The sequence below is a fragment of the Pseudophryne corroboree genome, chromosome 8, assembly GCF_028390025.1.
Source record: "Pseudophryne corroboree isolate aPseCor3 chromosome 8, aPseCor3.hap2, whole genome shotgun sequence".
In the NCBI taxonomy this organism is placed as follows: domain Eukaryota; kingdom Metazoa; phylum Chordata; class Amphibia; order Anura; family Myobatrachidae; genus Pseudophryne; species Pseudophryne corroboree.
The window spans coordinates 226,568,670-226,591,051 of record NC_086451.1 but is presented as its reverse complement, the minus strand read 5'-3'; the positions used below and the strand labels follow the sequence as shown (position 1 = coordinate 226,591,051).

The following is a 22,382-nucleotide window of genomic DNA, read 5'->3' as shown; positions in this document are numbered from 1 at the left end:
TGTGTGTTCCAAGTGAACTGTGTGTTCAAAGAGCAAGGCAAAGAGAACCTCGTATCACCAGAGACTCTGTTCCATGAAGACTGAGAGGTGGCACGGTTGAACACTACCTGAGCATACTAAAGGACTGCAGAAAGACCAGTCATTGTAATTGATTTGTTATGAACAAGAGTTGTTTTGTTCTATTTCTCTTTTCTCTCTTTCCCGCTGACAAACATTTTCTTCAAGGATATTCTATTTTTGCAAGGTTTTTTTATGAGGAGTCGAGTGTGGGACTGGAACTGGTTCTGTAGGAAGGAGTGATTTCCTTATAGGATCCCAGTCTTAGCCGATCAGTTTGTTAAAATCAGAGAAAAATCAAAGGTCTAGTAGTTATGGAGTTCAGAGGTAATCAGGAACAATCAGACAATGGCTATTCATACATTGCAGATAAAGAGCTCATTAATATATGTGGAAGAAAGGTTTATGAATGGCTCTCACCGAACTCCGAAGGTTTATGTTATTTAGGAAGGACACTACTTATAACCCTTGTTCAATGATTAAACAGACCTAGTATACGTTCCAGAAATGGAGGCAATGTTCGGAAGATGATAGGAATATGTAGATCATGAAAATTTTGTGTGTCGCTGTCACGATTTGTTTGTGTCTTCTTCACCTACCCAGCAGAACCTCAATCGAATCCAAACATCAGTGTACAAAGACGTAGGTACATGTATGTGTGAAATGTTCGTCGCAAATCAGACATTATGGGCCAAAGCACTGTCCCAGCATACTGTCAAAGTCAGAAAAATATCTCTTTGCACACTACCATATTTGCACCTCACACAGGTCCGTGCTGCGCATGCGTACGCTCTCCCGTACGTGCGCATACTCACAGTCGCGGGCACCCGCAGGCGCATGGTATGCGTATTTACGGTAGAGTTTATGCGATCGTAGCGTGCGACTCAATCATTACATATTTTCACTAATAATGTATTTTGTAGATCATGGTCCCTTTGATAGATTCTGAAAGTTTGGTTAATATAGAATGTTCATGAACAGAGAAATCCCTCTTTGTTTGATACGAAGGGTCAGACAGGAGTAATACAGTGGTGTTTAGTATCCATCGGAAGAATATTTAATTAGAAATATTCCGGTGTTGGTTTGAAGCAGATCAATCGCTCGTGCGAATAGTTATGGACATAAGAAGTTTATGAACATTTACTTTATTTGCACTTTATTACCCATGCGGCGGGAAACCCAGTTTCCCTCCCACCTGAGCAGTTGGAAATAGTCACAGCCCACCTGTATGAATCAACCTATGACCTTTTGTTATAATGCGAAGCCGAATTCCTGTGTCCAATGAACAATGAGATTGTAGGGACCATTGAATTGTATTGTGTGTGGGGCATAAATAGGCAGGCCGACCGTATCCAGTTCACTCTCTTCAACGGTTCTCATTGCTGATAATCGGGAGCTGGATATCGAGGCGCATGCGATCGTTTCCCTTTGTGCGTAAGTTTTCTCCGTAATCATATTGTCTTACTGTGAGCCATCTCTCTCTCTCCCTCCTCTATCTCTCTCTTATTTTCCCTTTATTGTATTGTATTGTATTGTATTTCCTGTGTAGTTATCTGGTTAGTTGGTTTATGTTATATTGTAGTGTATCATTTGTACTGTGATTCCTCTTGCAAGTATAATAGTTATAATACATATAATAGGTTTTGGACCCTAAGCCCAGGTATCTGTGTATTCTTTATAGGGTTAAGTATTCTCTGAGCGTCGGTGACGCTCAAGCAGCTTTGTAGTTAATCAGGTTACACCAGGTTGCACTTACACTCTGTCTCTACACTAAGGTATACTGTATATTTTGTTGTTAAAGGTATAGATATAAAGGTTTTAACGTTGTAAGCGTCTGCACCGCTGGTGATCTCCTCGTGGTCCCGAGCGTACGCTACGCTATAGCGAATCATTACGTTAGTCGGCAGCCAATAGCGTGTCTGCCTGTGATCACTGGGCCGTAAGCGAACGTGACGCTTGAGCGTCTCGACTACGGTTGAGCGATCGCTACACAACTTGCGTACCCTTACGGTACTTCTTACGTAGATAGCGTACAGTGTTCTTATACCTCTTAAAGTGTTTTATATACGATAAATATTTAGCTTTATCAATTGGCGGCTCGCCCGTCCTTCACATATCTGCACTAGGTAGATCAGCAGACATTATCCCTCAGCAAAGGGCGGGAGGTTGTATCCCTCGTAGTGCTGACAGGATAAGCGTCTGCTTCGCTTAGGTAAAGAGTGCTGAAGGAATCCGGGAACCGGAGGTAAGAACAAAACGCTAGTGTCTTTTAAAACTGTTTTTTATTTTTCTGTCTTGCGTACACACGCACGCACACATATATATATCTGCATTTCTTTTTCTTTTTCATTTTCGTATATCACTCTCCTGTCTGCCAGTTTTATAGTTGATAGAAGTGCTAAAAGAGATTTGCCGTTATTTCATAGTTTAAGAGTACAGGTAATATAGTTAAAAGATAGACAAACACACAGTTTTGCCTGGGAGATAAGGCGAAGTCAGTGTGTTGTGTGGTAGATGATCAAGGATCATCTACATTGATAAAAGTATAAATTGTGTTACGGTGGATCTTTGCTTTGCGTATACGTGTCTCTAACAAAGACTTGCGTACGCAATCCAAAGGCCGACGCACGCAGCGTATATTACGCAACGGAGCGTCCGGTTACGCCCACGTAGCTCAAGTCACGATAAGTTGATTTTTAACGCAAAGTTGATAAATAACGCAAAGCGATAAATAACGCGAGGCGAGAAATAACGCAAGTCTATTTTTGGGTGTCCGAAATTTAATTAACAGATCCTGCTCCTAATTGGTAACACACCTGATCTAAAGAAAAATTTCTGCGCAGAAATAGAAATAGAAACAAAAGTGTACATGTGATGAGTGAGTGTTTTTACAATTTTTAAAGGTTGAACCACAAGAAAAGTCGAGTACTCGTGAGGTACATGCGTGTAAGTGACGTGCACGGTGGCTAGGGAGGCATCCCTGGTTAAATATACAATTTTGAGCATTAGAGTATAGCAGACCAGGAGGTCATACTGTAACAAGACCAGGAGGTCATACTGTAACAAGACCAGGAGGTCATAGCAGACCAGGAGGTCCAGGTACAGCCGACAAGGAAGTCCGCTATACAGTTCACAGGCACAACACCGAAAAGGGTTGGTGCAACACCCATATAGGCCATATGAGCTCTGGCTGAAGGAATTCGCAGTCGTAAGTTTCGATTCCATTGGTCTTTCCGTACATAAGCTTAGTTGTTTGTGTACTGAACGACTGGACCGCACGTAAGTGTGTGCAGTAGTTAGTAATCTGACCTAATACCATTAGAGTAAAGGGGTCACAAACGCTATTTGTACACTCTAACGTGATTTGTGTAATTTTTTATTTTAAGGGAAGTTTGCTGCTCACTCAGGAACTATCCAGCAACCAATAGTTACTGGAAAGAGTAAGTGTTCTTCGGATAACCCTCGCAGGTTCCAGTAAATAGAGGTTCAGGTCGCAGGGGCCCTAGGTCGAGTACGCCAGCACCATATCGGTGTGATCAGGTCGTATTGGTCGGCGTGGGCGAGTGAGTGGGGTACTCGGTAAACCGCCACCGTCAGCCTATTGTGGACATTTGGTTTTGCGTAAGGGTTGGCTAAATAAAGCAACACTTTCGAACTATGGGGGCCACTTGTTCAGGTAGGGGGCGATCAACCTCGGTTCGGGTTGATTCAGTGGTCCGACCAATTGGGTCGGCCAGGTATGTGTGAGAAATATGGAAGTCACACAGAAACTTTATGTGATGAATGGGAGAGAATGACTGTACATGACGGGGAGAAATTCCCAAGAGTAGGTAGCTTCAGCTCAGAAGTGTTACAAAATTTAAGGAGGAGGATATGTCTCATAAAATCAACAAAGAGACGAATCCAGCATTATGATTAATTACAGTTGTGGCAACAGGAAGGTGAGATACAGAGAGGTTTGGCTCAGGCGGCGGGATCTGGCTCTAACAGAAAACTGATTGCCACGGCCCCACCGCCACCATATATATCAGGAGAGAAGTTGATTGCGGAGAAAGACGCACTAAGGTGTAACACAAAATCACTTAGTAACTGTGTAAATGTTAATGATAATGTTAACCCATTAACCCATGCAAGTATTAACCCGTGCAAGTTGTACCCTGTTTTGAACTTTCCTCAGGAGTGTGATCAAGAGGACGAATCGGCAACGATTTCAGCACTCTCTCTAGCAGCCACCATAGCAGAGACCACAGTAGGCACAGCTCCACCCACGAGATTAGTAAAGGCCCCTAGCGGAGGGATAGGTGAGGTCGTATCAACTGGTAAGTACGGCACCATGCATTATGCTGAGGCTATTTCACCACAGCCTGTAGAATCTACACAGAATGAGGTTGTTAGAATTACACCTGTTAGAGTAATAGCAGTGCCAAATGGGAAAACAGACACATCAGGAGCCACTCCCATTAGGAACATTGCCATGTACACCCCATTTTCCCGAATGGAATTAAGGACCATAGTGTCTGAATTTCCTGACCCTAGAAAAGATTTAGTTGCCAGTCAAAAATACATCAGAGACACAGGTAACACTGCAGAGCCCAACAATAAAGACTGGCAGATATTGCTGAGAGCATGTTTACCCTCAAATGTCGACGCAACTCAATTTTTAGCTGATTGCGGACTAGATCATGATGTACCTCTTACAGATGTGTACAACCAAGATAATGTGAAAAGAATAAACTTGCAGTTAAAAGAGTATTTCCCAGCGGTAGCTAAATGGAATAAGATATTCTCCATTAAACAGAAGGAGTCAGAGACAGCTGCAGAGTATTTTCACAGAGCATTATTAGAAATGGCAAAATACACAGGCATAGAAGACATTAAAACAGACACAAACCATCGGGAAGTAGCAGTATCGGTACTGATGGATGGTTTAAAAGAGTCATTGAAGACTAGGGTACAGACCACACAACCATGTTGGCGAGGTCTGTCTGTGGCTACTTTGAGAGAGGCTGCTATTGATCACGATAGAAACATCTCCAGACACAGGGAACAACAAGGTGATAAATTAATGTCAGTAAGTATACAGGCTCTGACCACAAGGCAGCCTTTGTTTGTATCACCAAATCCTGTGGGTAAGTCAAGTATGGTTACTTGTTATTCTTGTCACAAACAGGGACACATGGCACGAGATTGTAGAGTAAAGAATCCACGAAACTCATACCAACCCCCTAGACAACGACACGACACACGACATTGGGATCGGGGTCCACAGAAACGGAGTTATGAGCCACATACAGGGGAAACAAAAAGATATCCCCCGAACAGAGACTGGCATGCCTCTGGTAGTTCCCAACTATCTCCCTCACAAGTAGTTGCTGCCAGCGGGATTCAGGAAGGTCACCATACCCAATAGGGGTGTGGCCATACCTGTAATCTGCAGCCAGTAAAATTAATTGCCAACCTTGGAAGTGAACCCGAGATCGCAATTAATGTAGCTGGTAAAACTTTAAACTTTCTTGTAGACACAGGGGCGGCCAAGTCAGTGATAAATTCGACAGTGGGCATGAGAACCACTGGTAGGACAATTCCAGCCATGGGAGTAACAGGAGTAGTCCAGCACTACCCTGTTAGCAAACCAGCCGAGATTACAATAGGGCCTTTGCATACCAAGCATTCCTTTTTGCTGGCTGCATCGGCACCAACTAATCTCCTGGGAAGAGACTTACTGTGTAAAATGGGGTGCGTCATTTATTGTACTCCTGAAGGTGTATTCTTGGACATACCTGAGAATCACGCTCAGGAAGTACGAGACATGTTAGACTCCCCGTCAAAATTAATGTCACATACCACTATGACAAATAGGAATCCATCCCAAATAGAAGAGATGACATCTCAGATACCAGAGTCACTTTGGACAAAAGACGGACAAGACACTGGATTAATGGCAAACGTAGCTCCAGTAGTTGTACAAGTAAAAGATGGTAGGATAGCTCCAAAAATCCCACAGTACCCTCTGAAGCCAGAGGTGGAGTTAGGAGTTTACCCAGTAATAGAGCGCTTGCTGCAACAGGGCATTCTGGTAAGAACGTCCAGCACTGCCAATAGTCCTATCTTCCCTGTTAAAAAGAGTGGGGGGAGGGGTTACAGACTAGTGCAGGATCTAAGGGGGATTAACAAAATAGTTGAGAGTCAGTTCCCCGTAGTGCCAAATCCAGCTGTCATCCTAATGCAAATCCCTCCCACTGCCAAATTTTTCACTGTTATTGACCTCTGCTCCGCTTTCTTTTCGGTACCTCTGCACCCTGACAGCCAATATTTGTTTGCATTTACATACAGAGGAGTCCAATACACATGGACTCGATTACCCCAAGGTTTCATAGATAGTCCAAGTATATTTTCTCAGGCTTTGCATGATTGTTTACAGTCTTTCCAACCAGACAGTGGATCAGTATTGATACAGTATGTGGACGATTTACTACTGTGTTCAGATTCACTGGAAGCATCTCTGAAGGATACGAAACAGCTCCTGTTTCATCTTTCAGACACCGGACACAAGGTGTCCAAAGACAAGTTACAATTATGCCAAACTAAGGTAAAATATTTGGGACACTGTCTAACACAAGGACTGAGACACCTGACCGCTGATAGAATCCAAGCAATTAGAGACATGACTCTGCCACAAACCCAGCAACAGATCAGAACGTTTTTAGGAATGTGTGGGTATTGCCGTAATTGGATCCCAGGGTTTTCCATCTTGGCGTTACCTTTGCAGGAAATGGTCTCCTCAAACAAACCTGATAGGATTTCGCATACAGACGAGTCCGAAACAGCATTTGAGAGACTCAAACAGTGCCTAACGCAGGCACCAGCACTAGGTATGCCAGACTATGGGAAACCCTTTGAACTATACGGAACAGAAAGTGCTGGTTGCGCGGCAGGTGTACTAACCCAAAAACACGGTGATGCCAGTAGGCCAGTTGCATACTACAGCGCTCAGCTAGACACGGTAGCGCGATCCCTCCCCACATGCTTGCGAAGCGTTGCTGCGATAGCATTGCTAGTGACAAAAAGCGAAGATGTCGTGCTAGGTCACAACCTCACAATCCATACGCCACATGCAGTATCAGCCTTATTGAATTCTGCCCAAACCAGACACGTCTCATCAGCGAGGTTTACAAGATGGGAATTGGCACTAATGGCCCCCGTAAACATCACCATAAGGAGATGCAGTGCATTAAATCCTGCAACGTATCTCCCAGGTGTGCCTGGTCAGGCACAAAGGGTGGAAGGTGAGAGTGATGGGGAAGGAGGATTTAATATAAAGGAAGATACACATGATTGTATGGAATATTTGACCCAAAATTTTACCGCAAGGCCTGACATCAGTGACAACCCACTGGAAGATGCAGAACTCACGTTCTACACGGACGGTAGTTGTCATAGACAGTCAGACTCGGGAGACTTGTGTACTGGATACGCAGTCGTAGATGACCAAAACACCATAGAAGCGGAACCGCTAGGCCCACCTCACTCAGCCCAGGTTGCTGAACTGGTCGCCCTAACCAGAGCATGTGAATTGGCTAAGGGTAAGTCAGCCAATATCTACACCGATTCTAGATACGCATTCGGGGTAGTCCATGATTTCGGAGCCCTATGGCGTCTCAGAAATTTCATGACGGCCGCTGGTACACCGGTAGCGCATGCAGCTCACATAAAAAGGCTTCTAACAGCGATACAGGAACCCGACAGAGTGGCTGTTATCAAATGTAAAGCACACACATATAGCCAAGACCCGGTATCACTTGGTAACAGCCGAGCAGACGAAGCTGCTAAGTTAGCAGCTGCTACCCCCATACAGACAGACACCACACAATTGATGGTATTTAATACCATTAACACACAGAAGTTGTGTGAAATGCAAAATTTGTGTTCCACACAGGAAAAGGCAGTCTGGAAGGCAAAGGGATATGGCCAGGAGTCCTCAGGACTCTGGACGGATGGACATGGTAAACCAGTGGCCCCCAGAGCATATCTTCCATGTCTGGCTGAAGCAGCTCACGGGCTGACTCATCTAGGCAAGGAAGGGATGTGCAAATTGGTGAGAGCATATTGGTGCGCCCCAGGATTCTCCTCTCATGCGGGTAAAAGAGCAATGTCATGCCTTACTTGTTTGAGAAAGAATGTTGGAAAGGCAATACCTACAGAACCATCCCATATCCCACCTGCCGGCGGCCCTTTCCAGGTAATACAAATTGACTTTATACAATTACCCCCTTGTCGGAATTTGAAATATGTACTTGTTTGTATAGATGTTTTCTCAAATTGGGTCGAAGCATTTCCTGCGGCTACAAATACCGCTATGTTTACTGCTAAGAAAATTGTGCAGGAATTTGTATGTAGATATGGTATCCCGAGAATAATCGAAAGTGATAGGGGTACCCATTTTACAGGTGATGTCTTTCAAGGAATGTGTAAGTTGATGGGAATTGATAGCAAGCTGCACACTCCGTACCGTCCACAGGCGAGTGCGAAGGTCGAAAGAGTGAACAGCACTATTAAAAATAAATTGAGTAAAGTGATGGCAGAGACAGGATTGACATGGCCAGAAGCTTTACCCATTGTATTGTACAGTATCAGAACCACTCCCAGGTCCCCTCTTAATCTGTCTCCCTTTGAAATCTTGTTTGGTCGACAACCGCATGCCATGATTAACCCTCAGGATGATTTGAAATGTAACAATGAAGTAACTGTAAAATACTTGATTAACATGAGTAAACAGTTAAGGAATCAAAATGATAATCTGAAGTTGGTGATTCCTGATTTACCTGATAGTAATTGTCATGACATTGAACCTGGGGATTATGTAATGATACGGAATTTTCTACGCTCAGGTTGCCTTATTGACAGATGGGAAGGACCATACCAGGTCTTATTGACTAGCACTACAGCATTAAAGGTTGCTGAGAGAGAGACTTGGGTCCATTCATCCCACTGCAAGAAGGTTGCTGATCCAGAGAAGTCCCGTGATAAGGAACAGACGGTAGAGGTTGTATCACTGGAGTGTCTGTTCCAGGAGGACTGAGGCGGCACCTGAGCCTTGAAGACCGAGAGCTGTTGTCGACTCCCCACTCCCTTTTATTATTTTCCTCCACTTCCCATCCCCTCTCCCTCAAATTTCTTTTTCCTCCTTCTCATTCTTCTCCGTTTCCTCCTATAAGATGGACTTGCCCCAAGAGACTGTGATCCGGATTTTCCTGTTGACCATGATGTTGACCAGAGCAGTCTGTTCCGGCGAGAGTACCATGGAGGTCGATAGAGGTTCTGGAATGGGTTCTGATGATAAAGATGGAGGCGTAGTTTTCCAAGATCAACCTAACCAACAAGCAAAGGCGAGTATCAGAAAACGATCCGATAGCATTGACCATAGAAGGAATTGTGACGGATTGTTAGCTGAGGAAAACTGTATCTGTAGGCTCTGTAACAATGTCATTGAAGATGGGTGCATTAAGAAATGCCAATCCAGTTTTAATATCCATATGGACCGGCATCCATTGAGTGACTATCACTCCTTAGTGGGTAATGTGTTAAACAAAACAGATTGTTGGGTATGCTCTCAAGTACCTCAAGGTCATAGCAAATCAGGGCTAGTACCATTTCCTTTAACGATAGGGGAGGTACTTGAGTTAAATGGTGGGAGACCGGTGGACAGGAGGTTTAATATCTCCAGCCCTCCTAGTTTGAAGCTCCACCAATACCATGTGGATAGGTCCCTATTATGTTTCAACATCTCCAATCCCAGAAAGCCGGGAAATTGGGAAGTGTCATGGAGTAACCACACCATGACCTTTTCGCATAGAGCAGATAGAATGCCTACAGATACAGAGCTTGTACGCCACATAGCCAGTAGAGGAAAATCTTTCCGGTATAGGTACACCTTAGGAAATAGGATTACGAGAGTTGGAGAAGTATCACCAGGATACTGTGCACATATCGTACAACCTGATACGTGTATTAAGCAGATGGAAGAATTAGGGTTAGGAGATTTCACCTGGAAGGTGTGTAATATGGTTATGTCCTTCTCCGTCCCATATGTTCTCCCCGATGATGCATATTTCATATGCGGGAGAAAGGCGTACAAGTGGCTTGCCCCAAACTCTGAAGGATTGTGTTATATTGGAAAAGTATTGCCTGAAGTAATGACTGTAACACATGACAAAATGAAAGACATACATCGTGGTGCCCAAGCTCCTTATACTCACACCCATTACGAGCACGTTGTTAAAAGGCACCTGATAGAGAAGACAGAGCATCCGGCCTCTGATCTGATAAGTGAATCCACCGGGATTCAATTCTTAATCGCGTTAGATTTCACCCGCACCGCTAGAGGAGTGCTAAATTATAAATACATATCGGCGCTCGCAAATTTGTTAGATAATATCACTGAAATGTATGATGACACGTTTAGATATACTGGAAGGGAACTTCAAGCTTATAAAACAGAACTGGTGCAGCATAGAATGGTTCTTAATTACCTCACAGCAGTGACAGGCGGATATTGTGTTACATTGGCAACACAGTACGGCGTGAAGTGTTGCACGTATATCACGAATAGCACCGAGGATCCGGTCGAGGTCATAGACCAAAAGATGGACGATATTCTCCAATTGAAGTGGGAATTTCGCCGAAAACACAATCTCACTCTTGCTGCTGTAGGTAATGAGCTGACTGGTTGGGTGTCATGGTTGAACCCGCGAAATTGGTTCTCCGGTTTGGGAGACTGGGCCCAAGGAGTCATAATGGATGTTGGGAAGTTTCTCCTATGTATCTTAGGTGTTGTCATATCAATTGGCTTGATATTTAGATGCGGTCAGGCTTTAATGAAGTGCAAACATCGTACCAGGGTAATGAGTTTGAGGAGTGAAGAAACTGTAATTAACCTGGATTTGATTTATGACCCAATGATAGAAATAATGATGTAATGAAAATGCGATTTCTACGGTCCGTTTCTTTCACCTGTTTTTCTGGTTTTTCTCCAAGATAAAAAGACCCACTTGGACGAGGAAGTTGACGAGACGCTATACAGACAACGGATAGACCAAAGAAGAAGTTTTGACCACTTGAGATATGGACATTTGATGAACTTTGCCATGGATCCCCAGTTTCCCTAGAATTCTTAAACTTACGCTAGCCCAACATTTTTTGTAAATCTAATGGCATTGACAAAGCTTCTTGCTCACACCTAATGGGCAACACAGCGCAAAGAAGATGACTTTCAACTGATACCGAACAAAACTTCAACCGACAGATGTACATTAACCTGACATAGAATACCACCGCATTTACCGTAATTATGTCTTTTCTTCATTTCTACAACCCTCAGTTAACGACACACATAGTATAGGGAATACAGGCACAGATATCAGCAATCACATATTCCCCCATTCATGTATCATCAACTAAGATGTGCTCCCCATTTTGTTCAAATCCGAAAAGAGCTCGGTAAAGTTTGACAGCCCATCCACAGACCCGTACCACGGGATAAGAAGGAATTCAAATGTATACTTCGCAATACCTCGAAGCTTGATTTACAACACGTACGGCACGATGATACATGACCCCCCAAACACGGATTCATACACACATGCTTCTGCTATCTCACTAGGTCATACCCTCTTCACACCTACTCCTCTCTCCTCCCTTACCCAACCATGGAAATGAATTAACCCCTGACATATATTTTTCTCCTTTTGAAATGTTTTAGAAGGTGGCAGTTATTATTGACTGCCAAAGGGTGGACTGTCAAAGTCAGAAAAATATCTCTATGCACACTACCATATTTGCACCTCACACAGGTCCGTGCTGCGCATGCGTACGCTCTCCCGTACGTGCGCATACTCACAGTCGCGGGCACCCGCAGGCGCATGGTATGCGTATTTACGGTAGAGTTTATGCGATCGTAGCGTGCGACTCAATCATTACATATTTTCACTAATAATGTATTTTGTAGATCATGGTCCCTTTGATAGATTCTGAAAGTTTGGTTAATATAGAATGTTCATGAACAGAGAAATCCCTCTTTGTTTGATACGAAGGGTCAGACAGGAGTAATACAGTGGTGTTTAGTATCCATCGGAAGAATATTTAATTAGAAATATTCCGGTGTTGGTTTGAAGCAGATCAATCGCTCGTGCGAATAGTTATGGACATAAGAAGTTTATGAACATTTACTTTATTTGCACTTTATTACCCATGCGGCGGGAAACCCAGTTTCCCTCCCACCTGAGCAGTTGGAAATAGTCACAGCCCACCTGTATGAATCAACCTATGACCTTTTGTTATAATGCGAAGCCGAATTCCTGTGTCCAATGAACAATGAGATTGTAGGGACCATTGAATTGTATTGTGTGTGGGGCATAAATAGGCAGGCCGACCGTATCCAGTTCACTCTCTTCAACAGTTCTCATTGCTGATAATCGGGAGCTGGATATCGAGGCGCATGCGATCGTTTCCCTTTGTGCGTAAGTTTTCTCCGTAATCATATTGTCTTACTGTGAGCCATCTCTCTCTCTCCCTCCTCTATCTCTCTCTTATTTTCCCTTTATTGTATTGTATTGTATTGTATTTCCTGTGTAGTTATCTGGTTAGTTGGTTTATGTTATATTGTAGTGTATCATTTGTACTGTGATTCCTCTTGCAAGTATAATAGTTATAATACATATAATAGGTTTTGGACCCTAAGCCCAGGTATCTGTGTATTCTTTATAGGGTTAAGTATTATCTGAGCGTCGGTGACGCTCAAGCAGCTTTGTAGTTAATCAGGTTACACCAGGTTGCACTTACACTCTGTCTCTACACTAAGGTATACTGTATATTTTATTGTTAAAGGTATAGATATAAAGGTTTTAACGTTGTAAGCGTCTGCACCGCTGGTGATCTCCTCGTGGTCCCGAGCATACGCTACGCTATAGCGAATCATTACGTTAGTCGGCAGCCAATAGCGTGTCTGCCTGTGATCACTGGGCCGTAAGCGAACGTGACGCTTGAGCGTCTCGACTACGGTTGAGCGATCGCTACACAACTTGCGTACCCTTACGGTACTTCTTACGTAGATAGCGTACAGTGTTCTTATACCTCTTAAAGTGTTTTATATACGATAAATATTTAGCTTTATCAATACTCTATAGGTTGAATGTTGTCCCACACCCAACCAGTGGTCCCGTGACCGCTGAGTGCATATAGAGGATGTCTCGTCCTCCTCCCTGTATTCCCCAAATATAGTCAAGTGTCTGATTTGCGAAATGCATACATACTTGTGTCTCGGTCACCGATTATGGTATGAAATATTTTTACTTATGTTAATAATTGATGGCAGTTATTGTTTGCTGCCAAAGAGTGGACTGTCGAAGTCAAAAAAATAAGTGTTACATGGAGAGAGCATACAAACTACACACATTATGAGTCGCTATACTTGCAAATACGTGCAGTGAGCACAGCAATATATGGTGACACACGCATTTGCGCGGACATGCCACAGAGATGGATTCGACACTTATTTCATACAGTACATAATTATAATAATATCAAGCGCCAGACATCATGATGATTTAAAATTATCTAATGAATTAATGTCATGAATGTGTGTTATTTGAACGAGGCCAGATGGACTGGTCATGTTTACTATTGAAGCAACCAGATTGATGTGTAGATTCATTTGATGCTTGTTGTGAAGTTGTGGGACATTGCAGCGGATGGTTATGATTACATGTATGAAAGCTAAAAATCACTTTTATTAGAACAATAGATATTCCAAACAGGTGGTGGACAGGAAACTCAGGCCAGCCCCTTTGGACGTCCCCAAGGCTGAACCTGTTCAGCATATTCAAAGGGACTGGTGACTCATTGTGAACCCCTCCCCCAGAAACTAGATAACACACTGATCACACAGGAGCTTAGTGGCTTTTTTGGTCTCAGAGGATGATGGACTTGCTGCCAGTTCAGTTCCTGTATTTATTCACACAGAGAGAGAGAGAGACATTCAGATTCAGATCCTTTGTACAAGACCGCCGGTACTCCTCGACATGCCGCCAGGACTTTCGTTTTTATGTGGTAGAAATGCATCCGTAAGACAATGTCCCTTGGAGGCTGGTCTGGGGGGGCTTCGCACGGAGGGCTCTGTGAGCTCTGTCCAACAGAAATTGGTCCTCTGTGAGGTCAGGGAGAAGAAGCCGAAACAAGCCGAACAGATAGTCTTGTAAACTGAAGTATCTATGGATTCTGGAACATTCCTTATTTTCAGATTGTTGCGAAGATCTATTCTCCAAATCCTCAACGTGCTCTTGCAACGACTTCACTTCCGAGCGCAAATCAGACATCCCCTGGGTGATCACATCTTCATAGTTACACAGATCATCCGTTTTATATTCCAGGGCGTCTGTACGGGAACCCAAAGAGGAGAGATCTGATCTCAAGTCTTGAATGGCTGCTCTCAGCTCAACCCTGAAAGTGGCTGCGATACGTTGGACAAGAGAATCATACTGGTCAGAGTCAGTGTCAATGGGTTCATCTGACCATGATGGAGATGATGAGGCGTTGGGAGTGATCTTTGGCGAAGCAGGCTGTTGAGATGAGTTTTTACCTCATTTGGGGCCAAAGAATAAGGATGCAGCCCCCGTGGAGGGCCGACGATTTCTATTGGCCATATCAATGCAGTCTGTAGAATTATTGTTTCACTGCTGAGGGTATAGTGACAGGGCTAGGAATTGCAAGAGAGACCACAGGCGTGTATATGACTACATAAATGAGTGGATACGGGTGATAATAACGGAAGGGGCACCCAGACATCCCGTAAGTACTAGACTTGATTTGAAAATCTTTGTGTGAAGCTAGAGAGGGTGAAATTAGCAATAGACAATGGCTGCAGGGGACGGCCCACGCATCAGGAGCCACCACCTGCAACAACAGATTTTGAAAAGACCCAGATCGATCAGGAAGTCCTGGCCTGCAGCGACTCCAAATTCAGATCCGGGTGTCCTCGTAAGGTAATTCCTTCCTACGAGGAGGGTTTCCGTTGTAGTTATCTGTGGCAGAGATCTGTAGAAATCTGAGAGGTTCAAGTGGCAAATGTAGGAGATATGAGAGTGAGTTACAAATTCCAACAGAAACCTGCAGTGCCTGGAGATCAGATTCCCAATAAGCAGAGAGGAAGGTGAAGCAGGCGTCCAGCTAGCAGAAAACAGCACAGCGTCACAGGGGCTCTATTGATCGGGTGACCACTCTTCTCACTAGGAATGGACCTTCCTTGCTGTGCAGTGGACAAGAGGCACCAGGGGGGTACAGAGGACACCCAGGCTGTCCACAGTTGGAGCTGAATTAAAATAGGAGAGGCTATTTACTGGCTTCCGCGCTGGCAGGATACCTCCAGTGGGGCTGCACAGCCACTCCAGGCCGCGGTTCCTGGATCCCTCATAGGCCCCAATTCACAGGGGCTCCAAGGGAAGCTGTAGGTCACTTTAAACTACTGTGGCACTGTGCAGGGGGCGCCTATGTAGTAGGCGAGTTTCGGGGCCCAGTCGGCGCTCAGGAGAGCGAGACAATGCTGCTGATGTGCGGGCTGGGTGCAGCAAGATGGCCGCCATCGGAGGAGACGTAGGGGTTGGGGAGCCGCCGCCACGGCTCCGGTGGGCAGAGAGCAGGAGCCGGAGCCCCGCCGCTCCTGATGGCCTGGAGCAGGTAGGCGGTAGTGAGGGAGGCGGATGGCAGGCAGAAGGGAGCCGCCGGAGGTCTAGATGCATCCGCGTTCCGGTCTTGGACCCAAACTCGAGGTCCTGGCTGTGGAGCTGAATACAGGCCTCAATACGGAAATGCGACGGGGAGCCCCCCTCCGACTGCCCTGGGTCCCGGGCCTGATGGATAATCACAGGTGGGTATAAGGAGGCAGATATGCCGGGGATAGCACCAAATATAAGCAGGGCCAGCAGGAGCTCGTAAAAGGCACTTCCACCTAGTCTGCAAGCTAGGCTACGTCCCCCCATCCCACTTCATTTTATGAATTTTTCTTTTTGCTCCATTTTATGAATTTTACTGAATTGATGCTAATGGTTATACCAGTAAAAGTTATGTGAAATTTAATACATTTTTGTATTCTCATTTACACCTGTCTGCACATATCATTTATTAGCGCTGTTAATCTATTTTTTTGGTTTGAAATCGGACCCTGTGCCTAAAAAGAGGGCATGGCTTTTGCGTCAGGGGACATGGCTTCATGGGAAATGCATTGCTCCAAAGCCATGCCTTCCATTTTTTACACTGTGGGGGCATGCCCAGAACTCTGGGAGCTGCTGGCCATGTCCTCAATCCTTCCCTCCACAGAATAGACACCTTGCATATGCTCACGGCATCTATTCACCATTTGCTCTGCTAAGTAGAGATGCAACTTTCCTCCCACACTGAGGCCCACGGATGAGACAGTGGGACAATGTCCAGTCGTGGTCCTAAGTTTAAAAGTCTTATCTCTGAAACTGCTTGTCCCTGGAAATGTCTCTGATTTGCAATTCTTAATGACTGCCCAGCGCAACTCTTCTTATTCTATATATTTTACGAGTTTGTCACTTTATTAATTAATTATTTACATTTAGTAAACACTTGGAGGTAGATGTTGAATTGAATGCAAATCGCCCATAATTACTCCTGCATTGCGTGCTCGGAACTAAGGGGCTACATTTCAACATTTCAATCATGTCATTATGAATATCAACATGATGAATGCCGACCTAGTAAAGCACGCACCCCAAAGACAACCAGTAACACAGTCCAGTAGTATAGGGCAAAGTTCACAGTTCAGCAATTTTGGTCAGTGGGGGATATTTATCAAAGCTTAAAGAGAGGGATAGAGTAGAGATAAATTACCAACAGATCAGGTTGGTACTTAATCTCTCCCCAATTTATCTCTCCCCAAGCTTTGATAAATCTTCCTTAAAGTGACCGATGAGGCAATCACAGCAGGTGGATTTGGCAGTATGCAGCACGCAGTAGGAAAAGTAGAGTAGTGACTGAATGCGGACCATGCATGCAAGGTACAGACAGCAGACCAAGGCAGAATTGAGTTCACAAGCTGAGATCAGATACACGAAGAAGTAAAACCAGCTCTGGTGTACACAATTAATATACGATGTACAGTTGTCCCTTTTACAACTGACTGGCTGAAGTATTATCCACCAGGTATCCATAACGCTGCAGATTGTTCCAAGGAGAATGGCAAAATACAAATAAAAGTCTAGGGGAGTAACAGGAGTCCAGATACAGAGCTTGGGCATCCGACCTCCTGTTACTCCATTGGACTATTGGACTTCAGATTCACATACTGGTACCTGTAGTACATTGCTGATAAAATCGGTTACCTTACTGACACAAAGGAAAAAGTCCTAATTTAAACACTGATTACTGCAGGAGCGAGTCTGATGTTGCATGACTAATATACCAATATACTTGTGGCCTAGTTAGTGGTATCTATTTATACCCTGTGAGTCTATTCATTTTTATTGTGGTTTTTAATAAATGTGCATTTTCTTTACCATATACCATCCCTTATAATTTTGTTTACCAGCCACTGGCGTATGTATAATGGGTGTAGTGTGCGCGGTGCGAATGGGCCTCTGAGTACAGAGGGGGCCCCCACCACACATACTGCACCCATTTTTTTAATACTCATCCCTCCGGAGTCCCGCGCTGACATCACCGACGCTGTTAAAAACCCTGTGAAAATGGCGCAGCTGACATTTTCACGGAGCTCTGTGCATGCACAGTAGAGAAATCACTGGGAAAATGGCCACTACGCCATTTTCCCAGAGATCTGCGCATGCGCAATAGAGTCTGAGCCCTCTAGAGCTCAGCTTCTTCATCACTCCCGGTAGGGAGGAGGGGGCCTGAATGGAGGAGGCTGGACACGGGCGTCCTCCTCTCTTAAAAGTTCCCTTGATACCAGTGCTGGTTTTACTACTTCTTGTTCTTTGAAATTTGTGGGGGTTGACAACCTCTTTACCCGTCACTTTGTGACAGTGAGCTAGACCTTGATTTTTTCATTACTGGTTGTTGAGATCAGAATACAGGCTAAGCAGGAACAATGGAGCACAGAATATAAATGCTATAATTGGAAGCTAGTACCAATGAGAAGCCAGCCCTCAGGTGACATTTAAATAATATCACTGCATATAAGAAACAATGTGCCGAATAGTTTCTGTAATATAGAGCTGACAAATCAATTCTATTCACCACTTTTAATGGCGTGATGGTGGACTGTGATAGGGAGATCTAATCATAAGCCAGAATTTCTGGGTAGCAGCTTGTGATTTATCCTTCTGCACAAATATTTGCTGCAACTGATTTTCCACAAGAGCTGTGAGAAGATTGAAGGAGACCTAGGAAAGAAGGAAGAAAATCCAAGGGCTCCAGCTTGGGGGTGGAACACATTAGAAACATTTACAGTTGTTATTTTAAGGGTACCCGAGGCATTGTTCCCTAATATCATATATATCAAGTAGTCAAAAGAAACTTTTTTAACTTTTAGGGGTATATCTATGTGCTAAGCCTTGAAGAGCTATGAAGTGCAGAGAAAAAAAAATACCAACCAACCAGCTTCTAACTGTAATTTTTCAAACACAGCCTGTAACATGGCAGTTAGGAGCGGATTGTCTGGTACTTTATATCTCTTAATACATTAGGGCCTTTATCTATCTTCACTTTATCTCTTTCCAAGGCTTAGTTACCAGACCCTGTCACTTAGAAGCACTTTAGAGCTGGCAATAGGGAGTGCTTTCCAATCTGTTCATTGAATCAGTTTCTGTATTTACCAGAAGGCAACAAGGATCAATGTAGGGGGGCTTATTATGATTAGTACGATCAGCTATTGTACTGTATGTCATGCTTGATTCCACAGATCTTAAATTATGGCTTAAGTGGTGTTGAAATTTATTTAGTACTTTGGTGGTGCCTAACCCTAACCCTCCCTTCCCTGCTGCCTAAATCTAACCCTCCTAACTTGAAGCCTAACACTAACCACCCCTTCCAAGTGCCTAACCTTAACCCCCCCCCCACCCTGGTATCTAACCATACCCTTCCCATCCCTGCACCCTAATCCTAAACCCCCTTCTTCTAATGCCTAAACCTAACCTCCAAACCCCATGGCAGTCTCTCTGGAAGAATCATTGGGATTTCGGGAGTCAGTATTTCGACGCCGGGATCCCGAGCTCCATCGGGATTTTGACGCCGGCCTTATGCTATCGTTCGGGATTCTGGCATTTGTATTTTGACCGACTGGATCCCGTCTGGTGGCATTTTAACTACATCCCATCCTAACACAGCCTGACATATAACAGCGATTAAAGATTGATGGTTTTTCGGTGAGTGTTCTTCACTTTTTTAATATAATATTATCTCCTATATATTTTTTTCCAGATCTGTGACTCATTTCCTAATGCTGGGCGTGGCGCTGGGTGTGGCTAGGAGCTCTGAGTCATAGAGTCTCAGATCTGGATAGGAGAGACCAGGCCTGCAAGTGTGGCGGTACGCTCGGGTATGGCATACCATTAAGAATGTAGCCATCTGTACGCTGTACCCACGGGCCTCCACTCACACACACCATAGCCACCGTTAGCGGCTATTGCGGTAAAAGCCATCGATGTGCTCCTCCTCCCCTTCCCAGCCCGCTGCTGTGTCTAGGAAGGAGTGGAGAGCGCAGCGCGGTCTCGTCCCTCAGTGCTGCTCAGTCAGACTTTGGTCTCCGGCCGGGGCGTGTATCTTCTCAACTGAGCACTGGTTCGTTAGCCAATCAGAGCTCGCGGACTGGCAGCCTATCAGGAGATGCAGCTGCCGGCCTGCAAACTCTGATTGGCTAACGAACCGGTGCTCAGTTGAGAAGATACTCGCCGTGCCTGGAGACCACCAGAGTCTGACTGAGCAACACAGAGGGATGGGCCCACACTCCGCTCTCCTCTCCATCCCCCGACACAGCAGCAGCGGGTGAGCAGTGGGAGGGGGGTGTGGGGTGGGCTGGGGCATATGTATAACTAGCATTGTGGGGCATATCTGGCACTGGAGGCATATGTATATATGGCACTGTGGGGCATATGTGTATCTGGCATTGTGGGGCATATCTATATCTGGCATTGTGGGACATATCTGGCACTGTGGGGCATATGTATAACTGGCACTGTGGGACATATGTATAACTGGCACTGTGGGACATATGTATATCTGGCATTGTGGGGCATATCTGGCACTGTGGGGCATATGTTTATCTGGCATTGTGGGGCATATGTATATCTGCCATTATGGGGCATATCTGGCACTGTGGGGCATATGTATAACTGGAACTGTGGGGCATATCTGGGACTGTGGAATATATGTGTATCTGGCAGGATAGACTGCGGAGGGTGCGCATCACCATGACGTTACAGTAGTGCCGTGGGGAGACTACAACTCCCGGCATGCCTTGCACGGCCAGGAAGGAACATGGTTGTTGCTGTTTCTGGTGCAGGTGCAGTGTGAGAGACTGTAGTGTGCAGTGTGCGGGGACATTGAGGCTAGAGAGAGGCTAATACCATATATGAGGGATAAAGCTACTCAGGTCTACAGATGTTATCTTCAAAATACAGGTTGAGTATCCCTTATCCAAAATTCAAAATCACACATTTTTAGTTCCCCTACTGAGATAATGACACATTTATATATACAGTATATTATATATCTATGTAATATATCTATATATACACATAATATATAATATATATGTAATTATCTCAGTGGAGAACCCACATGTACAGTACAAGTTGAAGAAAAGCTGGAAGCTGATATGCAGAGCAAGTACTGTATGTGTCAGAAACTGTCAGCATTGACGTTCAGGTACAGAGGGGATCTTCTGCAAGATCATATATTGGCTAACCACCTCAGAGGTATACTTTATGAGGAAGAATTTGCAAACATTGTTGTCAGTGAGCCTCAAGATGTCCAAAGCAAAAACTAAAGTATGATTGATGTGAATGGAAATACAAAATACTGTAGGCAAATTGAGTTTGTAAGAGTTAAAAATAACAAGTTTGAAAAGAATCAAGAATTGTGATAGTGACAGCAGTCCCAAGTTTGTGAGTCAAGAGACTGTTGTTATGGTCCGTGTTGTCAGTAAAGTTTACTAAGGTATCTTCCAAGAAGGCCAAGCAATCTTCCAAGAAGGCCAAGCTAAAGTCATATTGATGCCTTTTCATGTGTTTAACCAAATTTTTTTTTTACAGGTCACTACAGAGAAGCTAAAATTAAATGTTTGTGTAACATGGAGAAGCTTGTAGCTCGGTAGGTGTTGAAAGAGGAGTGCGCTACTGCACAGTCTTGTGTCTTCTTTTTCTCCAGTGAAACTTCATGCCTTATCCCAAGATGGCACCCGAGATCACTACTGAGCATGTGTTGGGGCCATCTTATTTCTTTACTGTATGAGACTGTGTAGTGTGATATTCCGGGAGACAGAAGCATCCTACATAGGTCCAGAGAGACCTGCAATCCACAATGACCTGCAATCCACAATGTTTTCAAGCATCCCCAGACTGCCACCCGTTTGCATTATGCACTCACTGTCTGGTGAGTTGTATTCCTGTAATATATCAATAAACCAACTCCACTGGTTAAGTAACTGGGCTGTTCATCGTTCCAGTTACACGCTGGTGTATGCCTGTAAGTGCATATATGGTGTTCACACATAATTTCCAAGAAGAGTCACAGGCAGTAGGAATTAAATAAGTGTAATGTGCATTGTGTGAAGTTATTTATTTTTACTGGAAGACTCTATATGGTAGTGCATTCTCTACTTCCCCTTCCCATCTATCAAAAACAGGAAGTTTCAATCAGCTAAAACCAGTTTTCCGGGTAAAAAGCATGGAAGGAGTTAACGTGAGTGTGGACATTTCAATTCCATACACTACCCTTAAATTAGAGATGTGTGGCGGGCACTTTTCGTGTTTTGTGCATTGGTTTTGGTTCTGGTTCCATGCTCGTCTTTTGGATCTGGATTGATTTTGCCAAAACACCCTTTCGTGTTTTGGCTTTGGTTTTGGATCTGGATGATTTTTGAAAAAAAACTAAAAACAGCTAAAATCACATAATTTGGGGGTAATTTTGATCCTATGGCATTATTAACCTCAATAAAATTAATTTCCACTCATTTCCAGTCTATTCTGAACACCTCACACCTCACAATTTTGTTTTTAGGCCAAAAGGTTGCACTGAGGAGGCTGGATGACTAAGCTAAGCGACACAAGTGTGCGGCACAAACACTTGGCCCATCTAGG

General features: G+C 44.3%; 1 long non-coding RNA gene across 2 annotated transcripts in view; it reads left to right on the top strand.

Moving 5' to 3' along the window:
• Positions 1-21,818, top strand: part of LOC134947639 (uncharacterized) — a 199,776-nt gene extending 177,958 nt beyond the window's left edge. For both annotated transcript variants that reach the window (XR_010182673.1, XR_010182672.1), the window contains one exon: positions 21,336-21,818. This is a non-coding gene — a long non-coding RNA (uncharacterized LOC134947639). The remainder of the gene's footprint in view (positions 1-21,335) is intronic.
• Positions 21,819-22,382: the final 564 nt, after the last annotated feature.